The following is a 14,681-nucleotide window of genomic DNA, read 5'->3' on the forward strand; positions in this document are numbered from 1 at the left end:
AGTAATTTGAACCCATTTAAAATTTAACTCCACACTGTACTCTCAACTCACTATTTGCAATATCCAATTCTAAGAAATACACAATTTTGTTAAAAACTACAATTCCCTATAGCTACTCAGTGCAGCTTGATACAAATCAAGCACTGCAGTTGTAGTATCTGGTTTGCGAATTAGGGTTGGAAATTAGGGTTGTAAAAAGATATATCTACTGAATATATCAAATATCTAGTACAACCAATCTATTAATTACACTGCATCTAGATGATTTACGTTAAGAAAATCTAAATATATTTGTTTATTTAAGACTTTTTAGCCGAAACGTAGAACCCGCAAACCCCGCCCACAACACAATGCACTTCCGCAACCTTCTGCTACCAAAAATGTGTTTCTCTGAATCGAAGGAGAAATGTGCAAAAGTTATATTAACATATCGTATCGTTGAGTTATGTGTTTGTTGTTGTTTTTTTCGTGGACAAATGTTGAATTCATCATTTAAAAAAAAGTGTCTTGTGAATAAAATACTTTTGGGCGGAAGTACGTTATGCAAGCCACGTGGTTTCAGCGATAGCAGCGTAACCACCATGGCAACGAACAACCTAAATGTAATATACATTCAATGAAAGAAGAATGTGAAAATAAAACGAAAACAGCCAATGGGAAGAAGAGAAAAAATGTGTTAAATTACATAGGCTTGGATCTGGAGAATTTCAAGCCAATAACAGTTATGTAGGAACCTACTGTATGTGGCACACTGTCACATACGGATTTTGTCTGTAAATTCATTGTATGTTATTTATTAAGTAAATTACTTTTCATTGACTTTAAATGTGCTGTGAATAAGTGCAGAGCACCATGGCCAAAAACATGGCTGTAACTCGTAGAGTCAATACTATGTTCCCTTTTTATTTTATTTTTTTACAAACTCATAGTTGCTTCAGAGGATTCAAGATCCAATAATGTATTGTCATTTCAACTCAGTCGAAGGGGATTTTGATGGTGAGCTCACAAAAAACAAAACACCTCCCACACATTGACCACATTTGTACATTACAGTAAATAACATATTACATTATGGTAAACACATTTTTTTTTTAGATTAGATTAGATTCAACTTTATTGTCATTATGCAGAGTACAGTACAGAGCTTATGAAATGCAGTTAGCATCTAACCAGAAGTGCAAGAATACAGTGTTTTATATACATAAAAGTGCAGAGTAAGTAAAGCTATGATATACAGAAAGTACAGTGGAGTTGCTATATACAATATTGATCGGAGTATATACAGAATATAAATATGAATGCAATGTAGGGATTGTATGTACATTATGAACAGAGCAATGAAGGATTATATATATGTTATGAACAGCAGGAACGTGAGAACAGTGGTAATAAATGCAGTTGGATGAGTGTGCAAAAATATTGTTGAACAATGTATTCTATGCAAAATAACAGTAGTGCAATATTTTTTATAGAAATATTTTACTGTGCTTGTACAGTAACAATTATAGACAGTTTATTTTTTAATTTTGTACTCATACAGACAGACTAGTGGGGATATGTATGCTAAAATACAGGGCCTAAGCTTTAAAATAGATCAGACCTAGTAAAACAACATGTCTGCACAAGTAACGCAGTAAAGTAATTAAATTATATTATATTATATTATATATCTGTTGGATACCTTGAATGAGAGCAGCTTACTGCAGTCCTAAAGATTTAAGGAAAACATATATTTATGAGAGGAATAGTGATCTTTTTTCACAAGTTTAATTAATATTTCATGGACACAGGCCATGAAATTCTGCAACAATGATTAACCTCTTGAGGCTTTGAGCTGTCAAGATGTGATAGCAGGTATTCCTCTACATCCTTTTCATCAACAAACACGCGGGTTCTGTGTAATGGATCAACCGCACTTGTCCCAGAGCTTTGATTCCTCACAAGGCCAAAGTTTGCATCCAATGTGACAATCATATCTCCATCCGCCTGGAAAACAAACACTTACAGTAACACTGGTTTTGTACCCGCACCAGGTTTATACATTTATACTATTACTTCTATTATAATACTACCAGTGGTGTCAAAAGTATTGGCATTCATTACTCAAGTAGAAGTATAGATACTAGGGTTTAAAAATACTTTTGTAGAAGTTGAAGTATCAACTCAAGCTTGTTACTCAAGTAAAAGTGTAAAAGTACTGGTTTAAAAAACTACTTAAAGTATAAAAGTAAAAGTAATGTAAGAAAAAATGCCATTAAGAACAAAAGCTTGGGCCGTGCCAGAGGGGCCTATTGTGCACTACCCCACCTCTCAAAAAAAAAAAAATTTTTTCTAAAGGCCATAATGACTATAATGTTATATTAAAATGTTCATGTTGAAATATTTGTGATGCACTAGGGCTAGGCTACCTTTTTTCAGCCGCATATATGCCCACTGAAAATGAACGCATTTTAGTACAATGCAAATACATTAAAGAGCTAGAGATATGATTACTAGTTGCCAATAACTATTGTTATGGTAAAAAGTCAAACTTCAGAGGCATGTCATCAATAACTTTTAATGGAATGTAAATGTACATCCAAGCTTAGCTGCATGAATCTGCGAGGGCAATGGACAAGAACATTGGTGCAGGCTTAGTAACAATTACCCTTGTATGGTTGTCTATATACAATAAATATTATAGTGCTGTCAAAATTAATGATTAATCCACATTGTTAATCAAAAACTAAAAATAACTCATAATCCTGATACCTTCTTGATCGATAGCTTCCTGTATTCGGTACATATGTCTGCTATGTCCAGTGTTCGGGGTTACAAAGTTGGTAAAGCCTAGTTATCACAAAATTGTCAATCGCGTCGTCATTCGCAAACGATAATTTATTAAAACGTCTCGCCACCGAACTACGTACAGTAGCTTAATTTGTGGAGGATGAAGAGAAAGCCCCCATTTGGTAAATGAGCCAGTGAGAAATAATAACTTTTAAGAAGGGTCCAGTGCCTTTTTTGATACTTTTAAAACGGTACCGGCGCCTAAACGGTGCCTTAAACGATACTTAAAAAAAAAAAAAACCTAAAAAAACTATGGATAACATTAGAGAATATTATAAATATTTAAAATAAATCCATAGCTTTCACCTTGGATGCTCTCATTTCCCAAGTTGTGCTTCCCTTAATAAGGCTAATAAATGTATTTCACAATCTGGGTCATTATTTAATACAAAAGCACACATAATGTTTCTACTGTATCTCTGTCACTCACTCTGATATTTAGTTAAGATGAGTGCTGTCTGTCACTGTCTTTAATCAGTCCTGTGAATTACTGTATGCTCATTCTTTATAAAGTAGCAACAATGTCGTTTTTAAAATACAGTACTGTGCAAAAGTTTTATGGAAAAGAAAATATAGTATTTTAACCCCAAAAAGAGTGTTTTAAGTCAGTTATTTATATATTTTGCTGTAGTGTGTCCTTAGGAAAAATCAGTTTGCCATTAATTTTAATAATAATCTAGTGCGATTTTAAATGCACAAGCAGTTTGACGACGGCAAAATGGATGTTAGGAAATATAAACTGATATTTTATACTGACACACCATCATGACGAACACCATTCTTTTAAGTGAAAATACTAACGTGCCTAAGACTTTTGCACAGTAGTGTATTAAGTATATTTAAATAAGAGTAATTAAAGTATGCGTTCGTTCATATGTGTTAAGGGCTAGATTTTCGCTGGAGGAAACGGCTGTGATGAGCGCGCGGTGACAAGCGAAAACTTTATAGTACTAGATGAGATTCTCATCATGAGAAACCGACTGCTCACTCGTGACCTTTTGTAAACTGTATTTATGACAAAGAACTGCACGGATACAGATATTCTAACAATCTATCGAGAAACACACACCTTGTGTCCTCTGTGTCTGTTTGAGCTCGCATTGAATCACTGTTTCACGGCTGATCACTGAGCTCGGATTGCAGAGCGCGCTGAAAGACAGAGAGGAGACCGCGGTCTGACGCCGGATTCATATGAAATTTAAGGGGACTGACTCTGAGGCGATCGGAAGCCAGTTCCACCCTACTTTTAAGAAATATAATTTTTGATAAACGAACCCAAAACCGGCTATGTCCTTGCTGGAGTGTGATGTGATTTGTGTCATGTGCAGGTGCGATGGATGGATCGCCTACAGACCAATAGGGTGGGTGTCGGAATGGTATATGTTTATACTTCTCATCCAACCACAATCAAATTCACTCCATCCGGATGGCGCGATTTATCTGGATATTTTTTTTTTCTCAATTATGACAAGCCAGAATGAAAACAAGCCGAAATAAAATAGCAGTAACGAAGCTATTTTTAAAATGTAAGGAGTAGAAAGTACAGATAATTGCGTGAAAATGTAAGGAGTAGAAGTAAAAAGTCGGCTGAAAAATAATTACTCAAGTAAAGTATTGATACCCCAAATTTCTACTTAAGTACAGTAACGAAGTATTTGTACTTCGTTACTTGACACCTCTGATGGTATATGTTGATACCTAGACACCTACAGGCCACATGCTCCCCGTCTACATCCACCTCTGAAAAGGAGGAGAATGTCTGGAGTCTTTCCAGGTGAGAGTTTTATTTTTATTTTAGGAAATGCAACAGGAAAAAAGGAAGTACCGACTTAACATCTTAGAAACATCAATGTGTTCTTTTATGTGGGACACTAGGTTTTATGACTTCTATGACAAGTCAAAGAGAGAGAGATGAGAGTGAGAGAGACAATTATTTACATCAGCAACTAACCAAGCCAGTGAAGAGATAAATAATTTTATGTTATCTGAAATTAATAAAATCAAACAGGCATTCATTAATGTTAAGAAAATACTATCCATAATATGTGATGTGTAAAAGGAGTTGAAATCTCATGTTAATTTTAAAACCAACTTTAAAACACACACACACACACACACACACACACACACACTGGGTTTCCATGTTCTATTGGACATGCCGTAGACGTAATGGTTTTTTATACTGTACAAATTGTATTTTGCATCACAATACACCAACCTTACACATAAACCTACCCCTTACAGAAAATGTAGTTCATTGTAAGATTTTCAAAAACACTTCATTCTGTATGATTTATAAACTTGTTTCCTCATGGGGACAAAAATAATCCCCAAGGATTTTGGATATTGCCGTCATTGTTCCCCATAACAGAGGGTATACCTGAACCACACACACACACACACACAGTAAAACTGAGTAAACTAAATGTGAATTATGAGCAAAATTGTATTTGTTGTTTTACTTTGTGTTGTTATGTAAGAAATGTTTTCATTTAATAATCTAATCTGTAGATAGTATGTGTACTGTAAATGAACAAATATACATTTTGCTTAAAGTCAGTAAAATAACTACACTTACAATTTTAAACGTTTAAACACATTGTGTGTCACTAAAGCAAGGCACACTGTCTATTGTCTTATTTTTTTTTTTAAATAACCTAATGACCAGCATTGTTTCTTTGGATCATTTATGCACACAAGTGCTTTTCTCACACGAGTACAAAACTCTTTGGATGTGTTTGACAAACACATCATTTCTACATCTTAAATGTATGACTGAACTTTTCTCATTCGACAGAAATACTATTTTCTAATTATTTACCCGGCCTATAACACGTGGTGTAAATGTTCTTACCTAGAACAGAAAACATAGACTTTGACTATTTGACTATTTTGTAGGCATCATGTAATGTTAAATGGTTTACTAAAAAAATTAAAGCACCAGCAGCTGTGATTTTCAAATTGAAAGAAATGTACAAGCTAAGGATGTTTCAACTATCATCATTTCCTTTTGACTCTGATAAACTGGTAATGAGATTCTATGCAAGTGACACAATATACAGTTCTCATACTATTTGTGTAAATAGCTGTGCTAAAACATTTATGACTATTTTTGCATACCAACAGATTATGTCAAGGGTGTTTCACATCTAAGAATCACAATGTTTTGTAAATGAAATTTTTCTTACACCTCAAGATTTAGCCATATCAAGATTTTGGACGTCCGTTCACAATTAGTTTGTTGGACTGTAAGTGTTTAGGTGAAGACATCTCTTTGTGAGCTGTCATCATAACAGGAATAAATGAAAATTAAGAAATTAAGTTACCGTTTTTCCCTTTGAGATATTTATTTTAGTGCAACTTTGTGTCTGTCCAAAAAGTGTGATCACATGAAGCATCAACACAAAAATGAAGTCTAGCTGTTTTACACTTAAAACTATTACAACCAAAACAAATCAAACGGTTCCACTGAAAGCTGCACACTCGTTTAAGTTTGAGCATGTTAAAGTTTCCACACTCTTGTGTAGATAAATTTGATCCATAACCTTTTGCATATTCAAGCGACCAAATCACTAAGAAAGAGAGTATAGCAAGATTTTTTTTTACAATGCATATAGAATTCAGAATACAATTGTTAAAGTATTTTTTTTATTGTTGATTTGTAAATGATTTTTTATTACTCCGTTAGATTTAGTCATCGTGTTCAGATAGTATTTTCTTAACATTAATGAATGCCTGTTTGATTTTATTAATTTCAGATAACATAAAATTATTTATCTCTTCATTGGCTTGGTTAGTTGCTGATGTAAATAATTGTCTTATATATATATATATATATATATATATATATATATATATATATATATATATTAGTGCTGTCAATCGATTAAAAAAAATTAACTAATTAATCGCACAATTTTTTAAAATTAATCGCGATTAATCGCGATTAATCACAATTAAAAGACTGAAACTTTTTGGATATGTAAATGTAAAATGTAAATAATTAATGTAAACTCAAGACAAAGAAACTATTTAAATTCAAAATATGATTGTTTAATGGAATTTTTGTTTAACTTGTAACACAGATTTTCTCATGTAAACAACATACCTGCAATAAACCATCAATATCCTCCAAATTAACTGTTGGCTTGAAAGCCATATTTATTACAGAAATAAAAACACAGGCATGTAAGTACCATTTGAATTTCAAAACAATCAATGTCAATAAAAAACAAAAATGATTTCCATGTTGAATTCTAAGTGGGCTGCAAAGTATAGTCATTGCCAGTGCTTTAAGTGGGCCAGTACGCACCAGTACTCAGTACCGCCACTTCCAAATATAGCTCTTGAGCGTACCGCCACCTCTCTGTGCGCCCAGAACGTGCTTGTAGCGTACCGGTACGCACATTTGGACATCTGTTTTAATAGAGGTTTTAATATTTTACCTGCACTGCTGATTTTCAGAGCGCCCTTCACAATGCAAGCTTCCTAATTCATCCCACCCAGATGGGTGTCATTTTTAAACAATGACATTTGAGTTCATGATATTAATGTTGCTGTTTCTTGTGGCAGACTAAATGAAGAGTAATGTTTCTTGTGGCAGACTGAAGAGTAATCCGGCAGAGTTTTATACTGAAACTTTCCGTCTAAAAGTCCTTCCTTGGTCTTATCCATATTTCTTTGCACGTTGAACACACATAGGCCACAACCGGAAATAAAAAAAACTGCAACCGTGTTAATTGCGTTATTTTTTTTTAACGCGTTAAATATTTCAAATTAATCAAATGCGTTAACGCGCTAATTTTGACAGCACTAATATATATATATATATATACATATACATATACATATATATATATATATATATATATATATATATATATACAGTATCGTTCAAAATAATAGCAGTACAATGTGACTAACCAGAATAATCAAGGTTTTTCGTATATTTTTTTATTGCTACGTGGCAAACAAGTTACCAGTAGGTTCAGTAGATTCTCAGAAAACAAATGAGACCCAGCATTCATGATATGCACGCTCTTAAGGCTGTGCAATTGGGCAATTAGTTGAATTAGTTGAAAGGGGTGTGTTCAAAAAAATAGCAGTGTGGCATTCAATCACTGAGGTCATCAATTTTGTGAAGAAACAGGTGTGAATCAGGTGGCCCCTATTTAAGGATGAAGCCAACACTTGTTGAACATGCATTTGAAAGCTGAGGAAAATGGGTCGTTCAAGACATTGTTCAGAAGAACAGCGTACTTTGATTAAAAAGTTGATTAGAGAGGGGAAAACCTATAAAGAGGTGCAAAAAATGATAGGCTGTTCAGCTAAAATGATCTCCAATGCCTTAAAATGGAGAGCAAAACCAGAGAGACGTGGAAGAAAACGGAAGACAACCATCAAAATGGATAGAAGAATAACCAGAATGGCAAAGGCTCAGCCAATGATCACCTCCAGGATGATCAAAGACAGTCTGGAGTTACCTGTAAGTACTGTGACAGTTAGAAGACGTCTGTGTGAAGCTAATCTATTTTCAAGAATCCCCCGCAAAGTCCCTCTGTTAAAAAAAAGGCATGTGCAGAAGAGGTTACAATTTGCCAAAGAACACATCAACTGGCCTAAAGAGAAATGGAGGAACATTTTGTGGACTGATGAGAGTAAAATTGTTCTTTTTGGGTCCAAGGGCCACAGGCAGTTTGTGAGACGACCCCCAAACTCTGAATTCAAGCCACAGTACACAGTGAAGACAGTGAAGCATGGAGGTGCAAGCATCATGATATGGGCATGTTTCTCCTACTATGGTGTTGGGCCTATTTATCGCATACCAGGGATCATGGATCAGTTTGCATATGTTAAAACACAGCGCGCGTGTAACCAGCAGCTCTGTTCAGCAATATTTGTTTTATCGCCCGATAAGAGTCTCAAGTTAAAGCAGCATGTTAACGCCGATAATGGCCCACCACTAATATATATATATATATATATAATTTTTTTATTCTGTTTAAAAATGAAATCTATGTTATCACTTCGTTTCAATGTTGTTTTCGTCAATGATGAAGACAATGAAATGATTTCGTCAACGCACTTTTTTTATGACGGTAAAGCGACGATGAATTGCTAAAAATGGCTCTAATGTGACTAAAACATGACGAGACGTTTTCGAGTTTTCGTTGACAAGACGAGACGAGACGAAAATGATTATAAGTCTGACGTTCACAATGCATATCATTTCTGCCTGTTTTGGAGAAACACCCGGCTGCAGCCTGCAGATCAAGGCGGGGCTGCACGTACTTTTAAATGCACACTTCAGCAGCACAGCACACTGTGACTCCATGTTGCTTTGAGCACATCATTTTGCACCCGCAATGTGCATACGCGCTTTGTGCGCTCTGTTTTGAAGCGTTTAATATTATCATGGTTTTGCGCACTGAAAGATTATTAAAAGCCTATATTTTTATACCTAGCCTACACAATATATTTAAAATGAGCATAATTTAATTGTATATTATTTGTGTGTAGTGTAGGCTATATAAATACATTCACTTCTTAGCTCTTGACATCCATATATAAATATAAAATTGTGATATTTGCTGTGGGGTGAGGGCTTCGATAACTCTCTCTTTTTTGACCATACATGTGTTTGCATCCCTGAATGTTTGTGTGACTTTTATTAGACAGGGTTGTATGATGTTTGTGTTTACAAATATTATGCATCTTGTTGTTGCACTGGCAGACAAGTTGAAGCACAAGTTGTAGAGCATAAGTATGTGTTCCTCAATAGCTTATATTTTGGGCATGTTGTTCATTGCACTTTAGCAATTTCTCAAATAAAGCCACAATTGCCAAAGTAAGAATGTTTTTATTCCTGGCTTTTTTTGGATTAAAACAGTGATTCCACTGTTACCACTTTATCTGTGTGTAAAAACCATTCCTTTATAACTGTGATTACTGGTGAAAATAGGCAATGTGTTGAAATTTTAGAAGAGCATCAATTCATGGAAAAATAACTTGAAATATGTGGATAAAAGGTTTCTGCCCAATGCGACCATGAAGTACAGCTTGACAGCACTGCATCTCCATCAATGAGAAAGTCTAGTTTATTATGCAAAGCTTTCAAGGTTAACTGTTGTTTTATGAATTGCAACACTCGTTACAACCTGTCAAATCTAAGTCCATTTCCAATACTTTTTAATCTAAATTAATTTGTTAAAGACTACTTTTTTGTTTTTACTAAAATTGACTAAAACTTGACTAAAACCTTTTGCGTTTTCGTCGACTAAAACTTGACTAAAACCTTTTTGTGTTTTCGTTGACTAAAACTTGACTAAAACTATGAAGTTTATAAGTGACTAAAATGTGACTAAAACTAAAAAGCATTTTTGTCCAAAAGACTAAGACTAAAACTAAAAGGGCTGCCAAAAACAACACTGCTTCATTTTGAAAGAAAAGTTTGATTTGAACGATTCAATAAATACTTAAATCATAGTTTTGCTGTCACCTACTGGCAGTTTTATTGTCATCATTATTTATCCATGACAAGGTTTTGTAATTTGTAATCATTATGTGAAATTAGCTAAAGGACCAACCCCCCGCCCCCCGAAAAAGAAACTGAGTTGAGGAAAGTGAGTAGTTCGCTGCGTGAGGTGAGTGTGTATACTGATGCACCGCCGGCCTATCAGTGGTAAACTCAGTGGCTGCTGGCAATTGTATGGTGAAGTCCAGCGACAAGTCGGTAACCTTTTTTAAATTTTAGGACCGTTTATTTTGCATATCCTGTGCTCTTTGGTAATTGGCGGAGCAGCCAGTCAATCCCACCTTTCCAGTAAATACGACTTGTGATTGGACTGTATGTCGGCAGACAGCAAAGCTTTGGCCAAGAGCAGAAGGCCCTCCCTCCAGGCTTTTTTTAAGTTGCGAGGTTGCGAAGCTTCATTTTCGCTCAATCAGAGTTTGAGTTTCAGAGCAGAGCTGCGTGACAACGCTGCCACAAATCACGTGAGTCGCAAGCTCGCAACTGTGTGGGTGTATCTCCGCAAAGTGGGTGTTGTAAACTCAGCTCTGAAAAAATTGTCTGCAATAGGAGTGCAAATGTAATGGAATGTAATAAGTTTCGCCCTTTCGAACCTCAGTTTTCATAGTTTCAAAACTTTTTTTCACCTATTTGCACACCAGTTTTAACTATTTACAAGTTTCAAATCTTGAAAGCAAACTATACACTGGGAGAACAGTGACAAATTCGAAACTCTGAAAAAATTATTGCACAACACCATTACAAAGAGTATTGCACTTCAGAAAAAGGAAAACTCAAAAACAAAATTATGTTTGAAGAGATTAAATTTTTTTACCACTTTGCAAGCCTGCAAAGCTCTGTTTTCTGAGTTTCAAAAAATGTTTTCACACATTCGCACACCAGTTTTCAGATCACCATTTACAAGGTTTCAAACCTGGAAAACAATCTATTACAGTGGGAGAACACTGACAAATGTGAAATTCTGGAAAATTCTTTGCGCAACATCATAAAAAGAATGTTGTAGTTCTGAAGAAGGAAATCTCGAAAACAACATAATGTTTGCAGAGATATTTTTATTTTTTTACTTTGTGCAAGCTTGCAAATCTTATTTTTTTAGATCTTGCAAAACTTCTATTTGTAAGATTTTGAGTTTTCGAACACTTAGTTTCAACCTTTCAGAACTTTATTTTCAGTTTTGAATCATGGCAGGATTTAAATCCCCTGGCTCCAATTTTACAAACCTCTGGCAAGGGGAGCATCACCTGAGGCAGTATATACAGGAAGAATTCTGTAACTACCACCTCCACCTTCCCACTGGACGTGACAGCGCATATAAGCGTCCAGGAGGCCCCTCAGGGTGACCTGGCCAGACATTCATGAAATCTCCTGCAGTGCCGTGCCAGTTCTGATGATCAGCGAGGCTCCCGCAGAAGCCCGTTATCTCGGCCGCCTAATACCGAGGACACGAGGCCGGAAGGTCGGTGCTGACGGGTGTTTAGTAGATGCCACGACTGAGCACTGTAAAAGAGAATCACAGAATCTTAGTAGACACATAACCACCAGCAATTTAACCCATAATATATACATAAAAGGGTTACATACTCACCCACCCTCCTGTACTGGAACCCCGCTCACAGGGCGCCTCCTTATAGTCTGGACCATCTGTAAGGTGGTTATTATGAATATAGAACCAACCAAAAACATTGTCCAGCATATGAGACTGTTATGAGAGAAAATATTTTCTCACCTAACCTTGATCAGGTGGAGAGCTGGTGGTTACAGGGCGATTAGGCAAGGGAGGATAAGAGCAGAAGTTAAAAACATCCAAAGGGAATGAGTAGCTACCTAGGTATCGCTCTGATTCGGACGAAAACGTTGCCTCGTCTGAATCACATCCCTCAGGTCCTGCTTACCTCCTCGTGACCCACGATTCCTCTTGCCCCTGCTCACAGGTGGGGGAGGAGCGCGAGCTGCGACACTAGCCTTCTGTGCCCGTCTTTGATCCTCAGAACGAGACGGGCCAGGACCCCTATGTTGTTCGGGCTCGGACCTGAATCTTCGTGGAATGAAGGATTTAAAGGCAGCTGAGCGCGCCCTTGCCTCCCTGAACTTCTCGACCAGCGTCTCGACGGAGGTACCGGAAAGCTCAGAAGGCGAGACCGGAGCATCGGGAAGAAAGCCCCTTTCTTTCTTCCCAATGTCTGCCAGGTTCACCCACAGATGTCTCTCCTTGACTACCATGGCAGCCATAGACCTACCCATGGCGGAGGCGGCCTGTTTGGTAGCACGGAGAGAGAGGTCTGTGGTGCGGCGCAGCTTGGCCACCTGGTCAGCTGAAAGGCCCTCGCCTTTATCCAGGTCCTTCAACAGGTCAGCCTGATAGCAAGAAGATAAATGACGTGCTCTCCGGTCGCTTATTTATAGTCGCGCCGGTAGTGACTTCAGAGGCTGTCGATGGCCAACGCGTTGGCATTTTTTCTAAGTATGCTTCATACACGGGTCACGACGAGGTGTTCCCCAAAGCGACCCCCTAAGAGGACGCAGTTCGGAGTTCCCTTGAAAGCAGTGCTTTAAGTGGGCCGGTACGCACCGGTACTCAGTACCGCCACTTCCAAATATAGCTCTTGAGCGTACCGCCACCTCTCCGCGCGCCAGGAACGTGCTTTTAGCTTACCGGAACGCTCATTTGGACATCTGTTTTAATAGAGGTTTTAATCCTTTGCCAGTGCTGCCGTTTTTCAGAGCGCCCTTCACAATGTAATCTTCCTAATTCATCCCACCGAGAGCAGAGACTACATCACCCACAAACCCCTGACTTTTACAAGTGAGAATCGCATGCGTCGCTTTTGTCGCTGTCAGGAACAACTTAACGCGCAGTCGCGCACAAAAAATAAAATACAGTGAACATGAAAGTAATGCAGTACCTCTTTCAGGCAGGGTGACCAGATGTCCCGAAAAATTCCGGACAGTCCCGAAATCGAAACTGTTGTCCCGAATCTGGCCCTAAGTGTCCCGAAAATTATACTAAAGCAAAATCTTGAGTAGTTATTGTCTGATAAACATTAAAAATGTTCTGCAACCAGCCCCCGCCGGCTGCTCATTGGCTGCAGGATCTTTTTTCTAAAAAAATATCGTAGGCAGCTAGGCACGAATTTAGATATTCATTTATCTACCTTTTTATCCCCTTTTTGTTTTAAAGCTTGATGAAGAAAGCGCAAGTTGCTGCAGCTGCGAGGAGGACAGTGATGCACGCGTACAGGAGTGATTGACAGTTCGCGGCACTGTGTACAAAAAATACTCCACTACACAATTATATGTAAAAAAAAAAAACACTATATATATATATATATATATATATATATATATATATATATATATATATATATATATATATATATATATATATATATATATATATATATAATAGAGTACCGGCACCTCTTTTGGGCCACTTAAAGCACTGCTTGAAAGGGAACGCGAAGCAGGCGCCACACTCTTGACATGCAGCATAAACACCACACAGCCAGTGTCACCGGCTTTAAGTGCACATGCGCGGCTGAGAGTGCATCATGTCTGCAGCCAGACTCTATTGGAAATTTGTGCCTTTTGGTGCACGTGCGCTTGGCCATGCTAAAAAAAGCAACCTATAACGTGACAGACGGTATTAAAATTAAATTAACAAAAAGTCGCGAGTCCTATGTGGATTAATTACTTTTTTTAAATTTCATTTTGTATGAAATTGGACTTCTCTACCATTTGAGAAAACTTTGGATTTAGAACTTTTAATTTCACCAGTCACCTAAAAGTAGTTTGTGTCACTGCATTCGAGATTCAACATGAGACTTTAAATGAACAGGAGCAAAAATAACTCCTTTTCCAGAAGAAAACCCTTATCTCAGTCATTTATTCCACTTTTTGCTAAGTTAAGAGTGCCACTGCCGCGCTCTCAGCAGTAATAGTTTGGTTGAGTCACAATGTGTTTTAATCAACCTGCAACTGGTCACCATTTCAATTCAATTAAATTAATTTTAATCACAATTCTGCCATCTCTAATTCACCTAAATGGTCTTGCAGTGTAAAAGCACCAACCACAGTCTTTCAATTAGGGTAATATGAGCTGGTAAATACATAATATTTATAAAGAAATTAATAAAATGGTATTAGATGGGTTTTAGCATGTCGGAATAAACCAATTTACCAAAATTAAAACTATGCAAAAATAGTTTCAGAGACTTGGTGACTTGATTGTGATCACTGTTTTATATTGTGACAAATGCGCCTAATTCATTGTTCAAGCCTACCGTAACAAAAGATTGCTACCTAGCATATATATAAAAAAATA

This window comes from Carassius auratus, chromosome 10, assembly GCF_003368295.1.
Source record: "Carassius auratus strain Wakin chromosome 10, ASM336829v1, whole genome shotgun sequence".
Lineage (NCBI taxonomy): Eukaryota > Metazoa > Chordata > Actinopteri > Cypriniformes > Cyprinidae > Carassius > Carassius auratus.